The sequence below is a fragment of the Amblyomma americanum genome, chromosome 2 (genome assembly GCF_052857255.1).
Source record: "Amblyomma americanum isolate KBUSLIRL-KWMA chromosome 2, ASM5285725v1, whole genome shotgun sequence".
NCBI classification, from domain to species: Eukaryota; Metazoa; Arthropoda; class Arachnida; order Ixodida; family Ixodidae; genus Amblyomma; species Amblyomma americanum.
The window spans coordinates 182781963-182794449 of record NC_135498.1 but is presented as its reverse complement, the minus strand read 5'-3'; the positions used below and the strand labels follow the sequence as shown (position 1 = coordinate 182794449).

At 44.6% G+C, this 12487-nt stretch overlaps 1 pseudogene across 1 annotated transcript in view; it reads left to right on the top strand.

Annotated features, from left to right (window-relative positions):
* Positions 1 to 11183, top strand: part of LOC144122051 (amine sulfotransferase-like) — a 28853-nt pseudogene extending 17670 nt beyond the window's left edge. Inside the window, exon 2 of the transcript XR_013312787.1 lies at positions 2828 to 11183. The product of XR_013312787.1 is annotated as an amine sulfotransferase-like (transcript). The remainder of the gene's footprint in view (positions 1 to 2827) is intronic.
* Positions 11184 to 12487: the final 1304 nt, after the last annotated feature.

Here is a 12487-nt window from a genome sequence, read left to right as displayed (position 1 = left end):
CGCTCTCTAAGGAAGAAGTAGCAGCACAATAGGCATGGGGTGAAGAAGACAAGATGTAGCTCACCTGTAGATTTTGTTTATTCCGACAATGTACCTGCTGGCATAACGTATTATAAATATAGGTACACATTGAATTCTCGTACAAGGTGCCCGAACATCCTGTAGTGCTGCCCAAAAATTCATCCTTCTACATCTGGCAGTCGGCCTGGGGTGGTCCGCACCGGAGCAGGAGTTTCTGCCGGATAGCACGCAAAGAGGGGCAGCATTGTCCCCGTAGAAGTTGGGGCCGCTTGAAGCGAACGTGGAGGAACTGATACGCCACTTCCTCCATTCACCAAAGCTTGTGTGGGGTGGGCATGTCGATTCATCCATCGTACACATAACGTGAGGCGAATTTTTCAATTATGTTCTGCATTAGTTGTACCAGTAGGTCGGTTTTTTATTTGTCTGCTCTTATTTTTAAATATTTTGTGAAAAGCCTATCCAGTCACAAAGCCGCGTCGTAAATGTTTTTGAATGCGTAAGAGTTGTGCTGCAAAATGTTTTTGACATGTGCAATTTTGACAGCACCAGGGTTCAACGGTTATCAGCGGTGGCCATTGAGTGATGATAGGTAATCTTTCTAGAGGAATTCCTCCTAATTTTCTGGCAGATGCACCTTTACTGATGAGTATGTTCGACTACTGACGTGACTGCTCTTCGCGGCCAAGAGGCAAAATGTTAACATTAGCTTTTTGATGAATTAGGAAATAGAAAGTTTTGTTATCGTAGAGGGCGAATCTGTATAAAGGATATAGCCTGGAAATGACAATCCGGTTAGAGTGCGCGGTTGCTTTTGCTCATATGGCCGCGATTGTGCGTAGTTTGCGAATTTTGAAGGTGTATTTGGTACTGGTTGTGCTATACTTCAAAAGAAAAGTGCGGCGTTGTTTTGCTCTTGACGATAATGTAGCAACATAGGAAGAAGCTCGGAGCAAAGTCGGGAAATGGGTGAGCGTCTGTTTCTGAGAAATTATTTGGGATGGGTTTCTTTCCATCACCTCAAGTTTGGTGATGTTAGTGTCTTACTAAGGGAGCCAAATTGTGCTCGAGTATTCCACAGGTAATCTTACGTGGTTGTGTAAGCCTGGAGTTCCTTAAATCTTCACCATTGTCTTCACGGTTTAGTAATTCATTCCAATGTCAAATGCCTGAAATTGATTTAGCGCGTTAAAGCACACTCTGATTCTTTTGCACAAAGCGGGGTCAGAATTCAATTTTACATCAAATCGACCCCCCAAAACAAGAAATTAGGCCATTTGAGAGCTTGTATCAATTCTATATATATGCAGGAATTTGCATTTGTGCCGCTCAACAGAAACAAAACCTACATAGTTGCACAACCTAGAACGTGTAAACGCATTCTGTGAGTAATGCGAAGCTCTCGTATTGTGGTGCGATGCTTTTCACCATCGTATTTTGGCAAAATATTTATTCCTCACACGGTATCTCGTCGTATTAGCAATAACAACCTCCAGCAAAAAAAAACTGCAGTAATTCACATGTTCGTAATGCTTACAGATCGTCATTTATTCAAGTCTAACTTGACAAAACATAAACGCTATTATTAGTACGTTATAACATTGGTGCGAAATCTATAGCCTTTGCGTATTTGTGAAGAGTCAGTAATTTAAATTTCAAGCGATTGGCAAAAACATAAACTCGCCAAAAGCTCTGAGAGAAAAAAGTAACGAAAATTGTGGCTGGAAGTTTTGGCGAGCGTAGGTTCCTGTCCAGTCGCAAACATTTCTCTCGCAAGACCACATTCCGCCGTGCTTTGGGTATATTTTTATTTGATTATCCGCAAATAATACACAGGTGGATTTCATATCCTTTACCGGCAAGCTCTGTATTATAGAGATTGCTGTTTTTACATAGTCTTTCAAAATAAGCAACGAAACTTCTTGTGCGACCGTCTCGCGAAATATTAGACAATATAATAAATGTTTCAACTCGGCAAGACTATCCGGATGGATACTGCGATAATTATAAACGCCCTCTAAAGAGCTCCAAGCATGTCCCCGCAAGATTTTTTGAGTTACTCCTAAACAAAGGCGATGAAAACAGCGGTCTCCATAAATATACACTTTATTTGAAGATATATTCATCAGACCAGCATTGTTGTGTTATATGTTTTGTCACTTACGAACATTTATATAGTGCACAATAAGTGGAGAAGATCTGAAAAAAATATGAAAATCATTTTTAGTCATTCATTTTTCCTGCAGTTCTGTTCGTTCTAGAAGTTTCCGCAACAATAATTTTTTTCTGCGGAATATACTGTCACAAATAAAATGTTGTTTACATGCTGCTGTGTGAATTGCAGTCCGTTAAATGATCACGATCTTAGCTTTTAAATAGCAACCTCCAAAGTTGGTCAGGTTGTTTTGTGCAGCAAGCTCGGGAAAGTTTAGAGGAACCAATATTTCGAAATCGTCGAAACCTGCTGGGTGCACTTTCTGGCTCACACAGAAATAAAATATTAAAATTCCAGCCTTCCCTAGTGACACATGTCGATCTATTTGTGCGCCAGAAAAGTTGTCAAAAATAGTAGTGCGTGTAAGCACGAGAACCCATTTCTTGGTGATCGGCAACATATTGTATGTACTGCTAGAGTATTTTTCACGACAAAAAAATTTGCACACATGTTTTTTTGTATGTTTCAGCGAATGACGCATAAAAATTGAAAGTGAGAAAAAATTTGAGCAGCTTTCCATTGAAAGATTTTGTCTGAAATTGACCAGTAATAATATATATTAACGCTGTTAAACGAATGCTTGATTTCCAGAACCCAGACTGCCTGACAATTTGCAGCCATGGCAGATCGCAGACCGTATCGTCAAATCATCGACGGTGAGCAGAGATGTCCATGGCTAAATCCTGCAATCTTCCGGAAAAGCTTGTCCTTTCGTGCGACGAAGAATGACCTCGGGCAGAGCTCCTTCGTAAAGAGCGGGGCACATTACGTCCAGTACATCATTCAGCTAATACTGAAGCACGGAGAACCTGTCAGGACGTACCACGAGTTCACCAGCAACACTCGCCTTCTCGAGTACATGGACTGCGCTGACTGGACGTCATCCCTTCCCATGAGGTTGTTTTTTACGCACCAGCCTTTACGCCGTGAGACGATGAACGATGAGGCCAAGTATGTCTACGTGGACCGCAACCCATGGAACGTGTGCGCATCTTTGTGCCGCATGATTACAGATATCAGTATCTACCGGTTTCAGGATGGCACGTTCGAGGAGTTCCTAGAATCATTCATAGAAGGCGACCTGGGTTATGGGGACTACTTCGACCACGTTGCTTCCGGATACGCGCAGAAGGACAAATCGAATGTGTTTTTTGTTACTTACGAAGAACTCAAGAAGGACACGCGAGGCACCGTGCTAAGACTGGCTTCCTTTCTGGGCGATTGTTACGGTCAAGCTTTGGAAGAAGACGAGCAAGTTTTGGGAAATATCCTGGAATGGTCGAAACCAGAGAACATGAGGAAAGTCATCGTGTGGGATCTGAAGGGAAACCAGACGGCCGGATGGGATGATCTTTTTGGTAGAAATGATCTGTCAAGCAAGCAAGGCCACGAAGTACAGCTTAGTCAAAGAAGCAAGGGTAGGAAGCTGGAAGGATGTGTTCACGCCGAACCAGCTGGTTCGTTTTGAGAAGGCCATAAAAAACAAAGAAGGGAAGGACTGTTTCATGCACCTTTGGAATGAAATTCGTCAAGAGGCGATTGAGATCTTAAGTGCATGAGTGCCACGAACTTCCGTCAGCACACTAGATCACGAATGGGAGTACAATTACGTTATTTGAGACCGGAGAAGATGTACCGCAAGTATACACTGAAACGCCCGGGAAATAGTCCAGCGAAACATATCGTTTGCGTTGTTTTCAATGTTGCTTACTGCAGCTTGCACACACTACCGTTTCCGAGATTATTGAAACAAAGTTTGAGGATCACAGCGAGAACTTTATTTTATTGGTACACTCGTGCTCGTCGTTATCGCACAGAGCCCACGGATATATGCCTTTCGGTTCTGCCTGTACCGGTTGTGCCGAGCTCCGAACCGCCAGAAGGGCCACTCGAATCAAGAAATACCTACCGGGCTGACAGCAGAGACTAGGGCGTTTTGCTCCTGAGCGCGACGTGGATGGCTGAATTTCAATGCAGTCCAATCAGAAAATATCGAGTTAGATGGGAGTTCTCGGCAAAGGATCCTGCATGGTCCAAGCATATCTGAGGCTTGTCAATACGGCTCCTGCCGTAGTCACGGTCGAGCTTTAAACGGCACATCCCTCAAACAAGGACAGTTTTTTTAAAAAAGCTTCCAGATGTATTTGAGAGACTTGTGGCTCCAGTTGGTTTCTCGAAAGGGTCAATTCAAAAATGAAGAGTTGCTCCAAACGAGTGCTAAGGCAACTTTCTGCTTCTTTATTAACTAAAACCACATGTGGCCTCGAATGCGATTTACAATGCTTGAAGTCTTTTTTTCTCTCTGATTTCCTGAGAACGCTGGGATACTATTCTATTCTAAAAGCGTAAAAACTTTAACTCTAGTGCCAAGAGAGGGGTAACGGTCGCGCAAATTTATGCACGCCACCTTCATGTCTTCGATCGCTGTTAGGGGGACTTGCTTTCGAACCTGGTTATACGGCTTGTAAAAGCTCTCCTAGTTTTAATATTTAGAGATGAAGGGGAGAGAAGCTGAAGTCCTCGAACGGTTCGCAATTTCAATGTTGTTAGTTTTCCTCGGCGCCGGACACTGTGCTCTACCAATTTAAAAAAACGATTGCTTATGAGCGAGGTAGTGAAATAAATTAATGCGAAACTTAGGTGTCAGTATTACTGGTTTTCTCTTTTTCGAAAGGAACGCCTAGACTGATCAAAAAATGAGGCCAAAAGAGATATTCTGTTTATTTTTCCAGAAGAAAGCGGTGTATTGAATTCTCGTGGCCTGTTACTTCTTCATATTGATTCGGCCTGATAATTTTTGAGAACACCGGAACCTGTTTTAGCCTAGCAGAGCTATTGCACCCTGCGCCTTACGGGTAGCAGGTGTCATAACATTGACTGCCACGATATACCGTCGCGCTCACAAACAGTTTTGGAACTTTTCATCAGTATCAGCAGAGCTAAGTACAAAATGTGGTTGCTGAGTTTCTAGACTGTCATTTAGGAACACTGAAAACATTACCTAATTATATTTCGTCGTATTACAATAGTCATTCTTCTGTCCCAGCCAAGAATTGCCCTCACTTCTTGCCGTCGAGCAGATGGCCAGCAGTTGTCTTGAAATAATTCTTAGCTATCCTTTTTTGTTTATCTTTAATTGCTCCAAGCCCGGAACATTTAGGCGGCACGGGCCGGGCAGCTTTATGTGTAGTTCCTTTTAGTGAAGTTCCATCGCCCAAATCATTTTTTCCCTTTTGATCAATGCCTGCCTGTGGAAATCTGTCATTGCAAAACACGTCAATGCAGTCACTTCCGTTGACGGCGTACTGCTATGCCGGCACGAACGCCCACTCTACTTACCGTAGATCGCGCAGTGGCGTGGAGAAAGGTCCACGTATAATCTCTACTGCAAAGCACCGCACCTACAAAGAAATGATACGATTTTCGAGTTCTTTAGTTATTTATTTATTTCACAGTAATGCAGGCAGCGCTGCTGTCCAACCAGGAGAGGTTACAAATGGAGCCTCTTTGGAGAGCGCTCAAACGTAGCAATACCAATGCTTTCAACAGCAGCTAACGGTAGACACCTTCTTTGCTCAAAGGCATGTGGAAAGAGGATTTTTTGAAAGAGTTTGGGCCTTGCAAGAAACGCACCTTCTGCTCTTGATTGGCTGAGGCCTGACGATCTATTCCACGGGAGGAGCAAATATGTATTCTTGGCAAAGCTATTTTGTGATTGTAGATTATATGGAGGAATTTTAATTTTGCTATAGCTCGTCGTTCTTGGACAAACTCCAACACCTCGGAACAGCGTTCGTATATTTCGCACAGTACAGCTGGAAAAATTAGGCACCGGCGCACTTTAGTTTTGTCTTTAGATGCATTCTATTACGAATACCGGTTTCTTTTAAGGGGGCTCCTGGTACTGGCCTGGAGTTCGTTCTAAGCCAGGACTGAATTAAACCAATAACAATATATAAGCACTATTCAGAACACTAGTTGTCCTCTGCATCCGTGTGGGCTTTAATTTCTCGCCATATATCTATGAAAGTAGCTCGTTCGCCCTCAATTTTTATCTTCGCTTCCAGGCGCCCGAGTTTCTCTTGCGTGAAATACTCCCGCCATTGGCCCACCCTAGCACTTCTCACAACACTGTATTTTCCATTGTCTCCGTTGTATCCTATCTTACTCGTCACTCTGCTTCCATTCGTGCCTTGCCTCATGGTTACCACCATAAGATCCTTCATGTGTTCAGGTGTGCACCAGAGCAGTATTTTCTGGAGGACATCTGTGTCCGTCTCCAGAATAGTGCTGTAGTTTTTTCCCAGAAAAGCTGCCAGCGACAAGACCATTTCCTTAGTGTTCTTCGCAAGTTCCTCGTAAGTTAGAAAGAAACCGTTTGGGTCATGTCTCAAGGAGTAACCTGCGCCTACCACATCAATATAGTTGCGCAGACCAAAGGTGTCATCGAGGAAAGAGTCGAAAAATTCTTCAAAGGTGCCGTCTTGAAAACGATAGACAGACAAGTCCACCACACGGTGGAAGAAGGAAACGCAAACAACCCACGGGTTGCGAGCCACACAGATATACTTGGCTTCTGGGTTCATCGTATCTCGCTGGAATGGCGTACGCGTTAGGAACAACCGTGCCGGTAGTTGAGACTCCCAGTTTTGACAGTTGGAGTGGTCAATGGAGCGGACAAATTTGTTGAAGTCATTGTGGCTTGTAATGGGCTCTCCTTGCTTAAGGATCAGTTGTATGATGTACAGCACCCACTTAGCTCCACACAAGGGGTAAGCAGACAGCACCACATCGCCTTCCTGGGCTTTGAAGGAAAGGCTCTCCCTGAAAACGGTTGGGTTAAGGTTCGGGCACCTTTGGATGCCATCTATAACTTGGAAATATGGCTTTCTCGAAGACATCGTTGATGCGCACTGAAACAGACCTTGGAAAAAAAATAAGAATGTCTAAACTGGCATGCTCAACAGCTATGCGGTAATTTTTCACATATTAAACCCGAGCTGCCATAATGTTGTCTTTCCTCAGCGAGGAATACTATTGTGCCCGTATGCGCTATTACTCTCCACTGATCTTCAAAAGGAAGGGAAACGAAAATGATGATAAATTAAGTCAACGATTTTAGAATTTACCCCAAATCTACTTTTAAAAAGTACCATTCACTGCGTTAAAGTCTTCATTACTTGCCCACAGTAAAGACAGCTCTTTAGGTGTAGAGAGCCTGTAGCGACTGCAGGACTTTTAAACGCTGTAATTGACCTGTATGGTGACTTCTCAGATAAAAGTACAAGCAGCCGCGATGAAAACGTTTATAAGAAAACATGAAATAGGTCTTATTAGAAAACGTGCGAAAAAAATATCAACAAGCTTCGGAGGTATAAGTAACACAAGGTCACTTTTGTTTAAATTAACAATTCAGAAGTTAGTATATCTTCTCAGTTTTGTTCTACGCACTCTAGTCGGTTTCCCTGTTCACGCTTTCTTCATCCTGCTCTTCACCACAGGCCTAGCACAAATCTCGCATGAGGCCCTGTGCCAAAGCTATAGACGCTCATATCACGAACGAGTAGTAGTAGCACCTTCCGGTAGCAAGGAAGGGGTATCTAAATAATCTCCTGAATATTCGCATCCCGGAAGCTGCACACTTAGCTCCACAAGTTGAGAATCATATCATTGACGTCACCCCCTGCATATAAGGAAGTTCAAAACTTAAAACATCTGGTTATACGCCTTTATTTTAAGGGCTCCTCTCTTTTGTGGCTCCAACACTGTTTATCAGATCTATTTGGCCACGCAGACAGCGTCCACCCGCTGGGCCTTTTACAGATTAATATGCTCGAGCTAATTAAATATAAATTTCGTCTCGCGTCAGTTTTCGTGTACTCCGACACGTAGAATCGACCAGTCGTGCGGTCAGAATACGGAGAGGAGGGAGAACAGTGATGACTACATTTAGAGTTCAGACAGGAGTAGATGTCACCCTTTTACGCATTACGGGTATTAATGTAACTTGCAGAGGCCAAATAAATCACCACATCTCAGTGTTTCAGTCCCTGGATGTTGGTTTACCGCTATTAAACAAACGAGAGCAGATTCAAATCCATCAGCGGTGGCAGTAATGCCGTTTTTCGTTTGCAATGCTCTATGCCATGTGCTGAGAGCCTGAAAACGTTTTCGGAGCCATCGGTCTTACATGACAAGAATATGCACTGTTAAGGTGACTGTTTCGGCAAAGTCTCCTTGTATCAAATGATGTATTCGCTGGCTTTTTAGACTGACGTCATTAAGAACAGCTGCTGGTAGACTCATCGGCACGACTTAATGGTCAACGGGGCTAGCATAGCGTACCTTTTCTGTCCTCTGCACGTCATGAAATTGCTTTATTAATTTGCTACATACAAAACTGTACAAGGTAAACATGTCTTTCTGTTTTCTTTCTCTCGCGAGCTTTATGTGTGTTATTTTTCTCGTCCAGTGCTACAACTTATTAACCTATGTGGGTGTGTGTTTGGCCAGTGTGCAAATGGATTCTATTAAATTAAGCGAGCTTGAGCTGGTTTTGCGATACTCGCTCGAGCACAGTGTACAAAAACGCTCTCAACGCCGCGATAATTTATGAAAAAATAGGCTCGTTAACATGTCCGGAAATCAGACAATGTGAGTGCTGTGCATCTGTCAGAGAAAGAATAAATTTTGTGATTAGCACCTTGGCTAAGTTATGTATGACTACATAGCTCAGTTCCACTGGGTCGCGCTAGAGAGCAATCGTTGCTTTCTCCTTGCTGGAGAGCTTTTCAAAAAACATTTTAACGAGACAGCGTTAAGTGTCCTGTGTCGCAGAAAAGGGGGTGTCGTCGGCGTCGGCCGTGACCGGAAAATAAATGACGCATTAATAAATAATACCAAGTAGAAAGGTGGTCGAGTCGGGGAATCGAACCAGGGCCTCCGGAGTGCGAGACGAGCAAGCTAACGACTGCGCCATGCCAGCTCGATGGTTTCGAGTGACCAAAGGCGCGTCTAGTGAATACGGTGTCGTCTTGGAAGGGTGCTTTACACACATGTACTGTGGTGTATATTAGTTATTATGTGCATCTAAATTACAGAAGTCGCAGTTAAGCGAGTAGCAAAGTACGTTTCCGCTGTTTTTCTTGTTTTTTGCACTATTATACTTGCCTCACGCAAACATATATTTTCTTCCTGTGTACTAAACCCTTTGAGCGCCGCAGTGATGTGCTCACAAATAATAAATAAAGGAGCCGGATTGGTACGAGTCCTGCAGCGTCACGAGTTACGAGTCCTGCAGCAGATAAAAATACTTGCCCTATACACAGATTTGTAGAAGTCGATGTCACGGGTTTCCCGCTGCAGACAAAAATTATTGCGGGACTATAAAAAGAACGAAAAATGAAGTGTTCCTGCCCGTGCCACTAAGTGTAACGGGTTTAGAAATAAGCAGATGCTGCATTATGGCTGATGCGTGAAAATACTGACCAAGTATACATCAGCAAAATCTTCCTGAGCATCACGTATAGCCGCAGAAGAACGCTCTTCCTTGGCTAGTTCCATTTAAGCATAAGTACGCTGATGTCCTTCGCCGCTGATTAATAAGAATTTTTTTACGACTTGAGGTGCAACGCGTTCTACCTACCTGAAAACATTTGTTCGGTAAAAAGAATTCACAGCTTCTTACCACGTTTTCACGCTGAAAGTGTCTGCTGGACTTGCTTTGAATTGTACCCCGCGGGATTTTTCTAACAAAAGGGCCGTCGCCGTAGATAAGCTGAGCGCTTTTGCCGAAAGTGGGGTTATACACCCTGCCTCTTCCGCCGCTGCCACGTGCCTAAAACAAAAGCAGCTGCATAGGATCGTTAACGTGTAGGGAAGAGTTTAGTCACTCAAACATAATTAAAAAAATAATTTTTCCAGCAAGCTATACGCAGCTGCGTTTCTTGTATGGATGTCCGGATGTGTGTGTTTGTAACAGGTCTGAAGTTTACAATGACATCGAGGGATCGTCGATTAAGCCACGTGCCTGCACCGTAAGCGCCAGCACGAAAGGGCAGCTGGCGCTGGTTTGCGTGTGCACATTAGGTTCATCGGATAAGTTTTCAAATCAAATCAAATCTTTATTTTCCATCAGCGGCTACAGATGGAGGGGCTACGGAAAAAAAGCTGCCACTTGGCAGCTTACCGAGTCCGCCGACCCACATATAAGGCAGCGTCTAGACAGCACCAGAGCATAAACAAGCGATAAACAAATCAAGACACTTGATCAAAGCAAAATAAAAGAAAAAGTCCTGATCCAGATCAATCAAACAACGTCAGCACAAAACAATGAACAGGCGCTAAGCATATCAAGACACTTGATAACTGCAGAAGAAAAGAAAAAGTCCTGAGCTAGCTAAAACAAACACCATGTGATGACCCCCATAATGCGCAGGTCCACACGGGACGGAGAGGCAAAGAGACACCGTATGGCTCAGTTTAAACCAACAGGTATATTCAATAATTACACATGATTAAGATTATACATCAGAGGCTGGGGCGTCCGAGCTTACGTGCCGACGACTTCATGGGGGCGATGGAGTGGCTCCGGAGTTGGGCTCGAGCGGTTGCTGGCAGAAGCTGCACGCCGTCGGGCTTCGGCGCTGAAGGCTCTCTTGGCGAACGATGTCGTCCTCAGCTCAGACTGCAGTAGAATTTCAATAGTCGTCCGTTTCTTCGAGGATGGTTCACAAACCCTTCCTCTAGTGTCGTTCGGCTTGGAAGATGAACAGGAGGCGAGCTTGTAGATGATGACAGCAGAGCATAATTTTACAACATACATATACAGAGAGTTAAACTGGAAAAAGCAGAACTGAATTTACAAAAGAACAAACTTTGCACTACTTTACTCATCGACCGGGCAGGTTAGTGCCTAAGTAGCATCACATTACATGCTAAGCATGGAGCCCCAGCTCAGACTGGACTGCATCCGTTTACATGTGCTTTTAAGCACTTGATTAACAAAGGACTAAGGGCGGTCATTTCCAGTGGCCCGCCCAAAGCATCAATTCTCCAATCCAAAATAACATGCGAGATGGGGACCACCCCTTGGGTTGGGCTTAACCTCGAACCCAGAGTCTGTTAACAATACAAACTAAATAAACAACAAAAACGCCACCACTCTCTCTCAAGTGAGAGTATACACAGGCTCTCTCTTCGGAGCTAATTCACTAGCGCCTGTCTTTCCACATTCTTGGCGAGTACTGCCTGTCCGCCATGACAGGTGTCCGTCACGGCCCTTCTGGGAAGCTGTGGGTGCCTTCCCGGCGATAGCCCACGACAAAGGGGGGGAGGGAAAGAATGTTGTCTTCGCGGTAGCGCATAGCGTCGGCTGTGGTACGGCGCGCTCTGGCCCGCTGACAGCTCCCTTGTCCTGGAATGTGCCCGGAAATTGGGGAGGATAAAGCCTGTTTCCCCGGGGCGGCGGCGGGTCCGGTTGTTCTGGTCGTCACTCAAAGAGCATGGCTGGGTAATTGATGATGCCGCTGTCACGGGTCTCCGTCTACGCCGCGCCGTCGAACGTGGATCCTCGTAGCACACACGGAATGTCACACTCGCTCACCCTCCAGAAAAATGTTCTCCGAACATTTGAGTCCCTGCAGCTCCCCTTGTCTTTCTGAACCGCCTCGCACAGTGCGTCCGACAAAACACTTTTCGCTGCACTCAACACCACTGCACAACACCATATGTCTCCGCTGTCATAACTGGCGTCTCCAGGGGCAGCACTGATCTTCTTTTACAGATAAACATGAAACTCAGCACCCAAGCCTCTCTTTTCTAGTCCAAACTGGACGAAATAAATTTACCACAGTTATAAAGGAGCTCCCACTTCTAGCACGATCACGGCACAGACAAAAATATAGATAACGAAAGGAAGTAGGGCAGGTTCTGCATGCGCTCCGCATGCTCTCCTGTGAAGGTGTTACTTAATGACAGAAAGGTTTAACTACCAACTCCGATAACTTAACACATAAGCACATAGCAATGTTATGAGCTGTGGCATTACACAATTCTAACCAGTTCAAAACTCCGCTCTGTTTACGCCATTAGTCCGACTTAGCTTTCCGATTTCGCAGCGGATATCGGCCTTCATGAGTCATACTAAGTAAGTCTGTGCCCCTTTGTCTGCTTTGGGACTCGCGAGGGCTCGTGGCAGGAGCCTCTCCTGGCGTTATCTGCGCGGCAACCTCGCGCGCTTCTTCTTCTAGC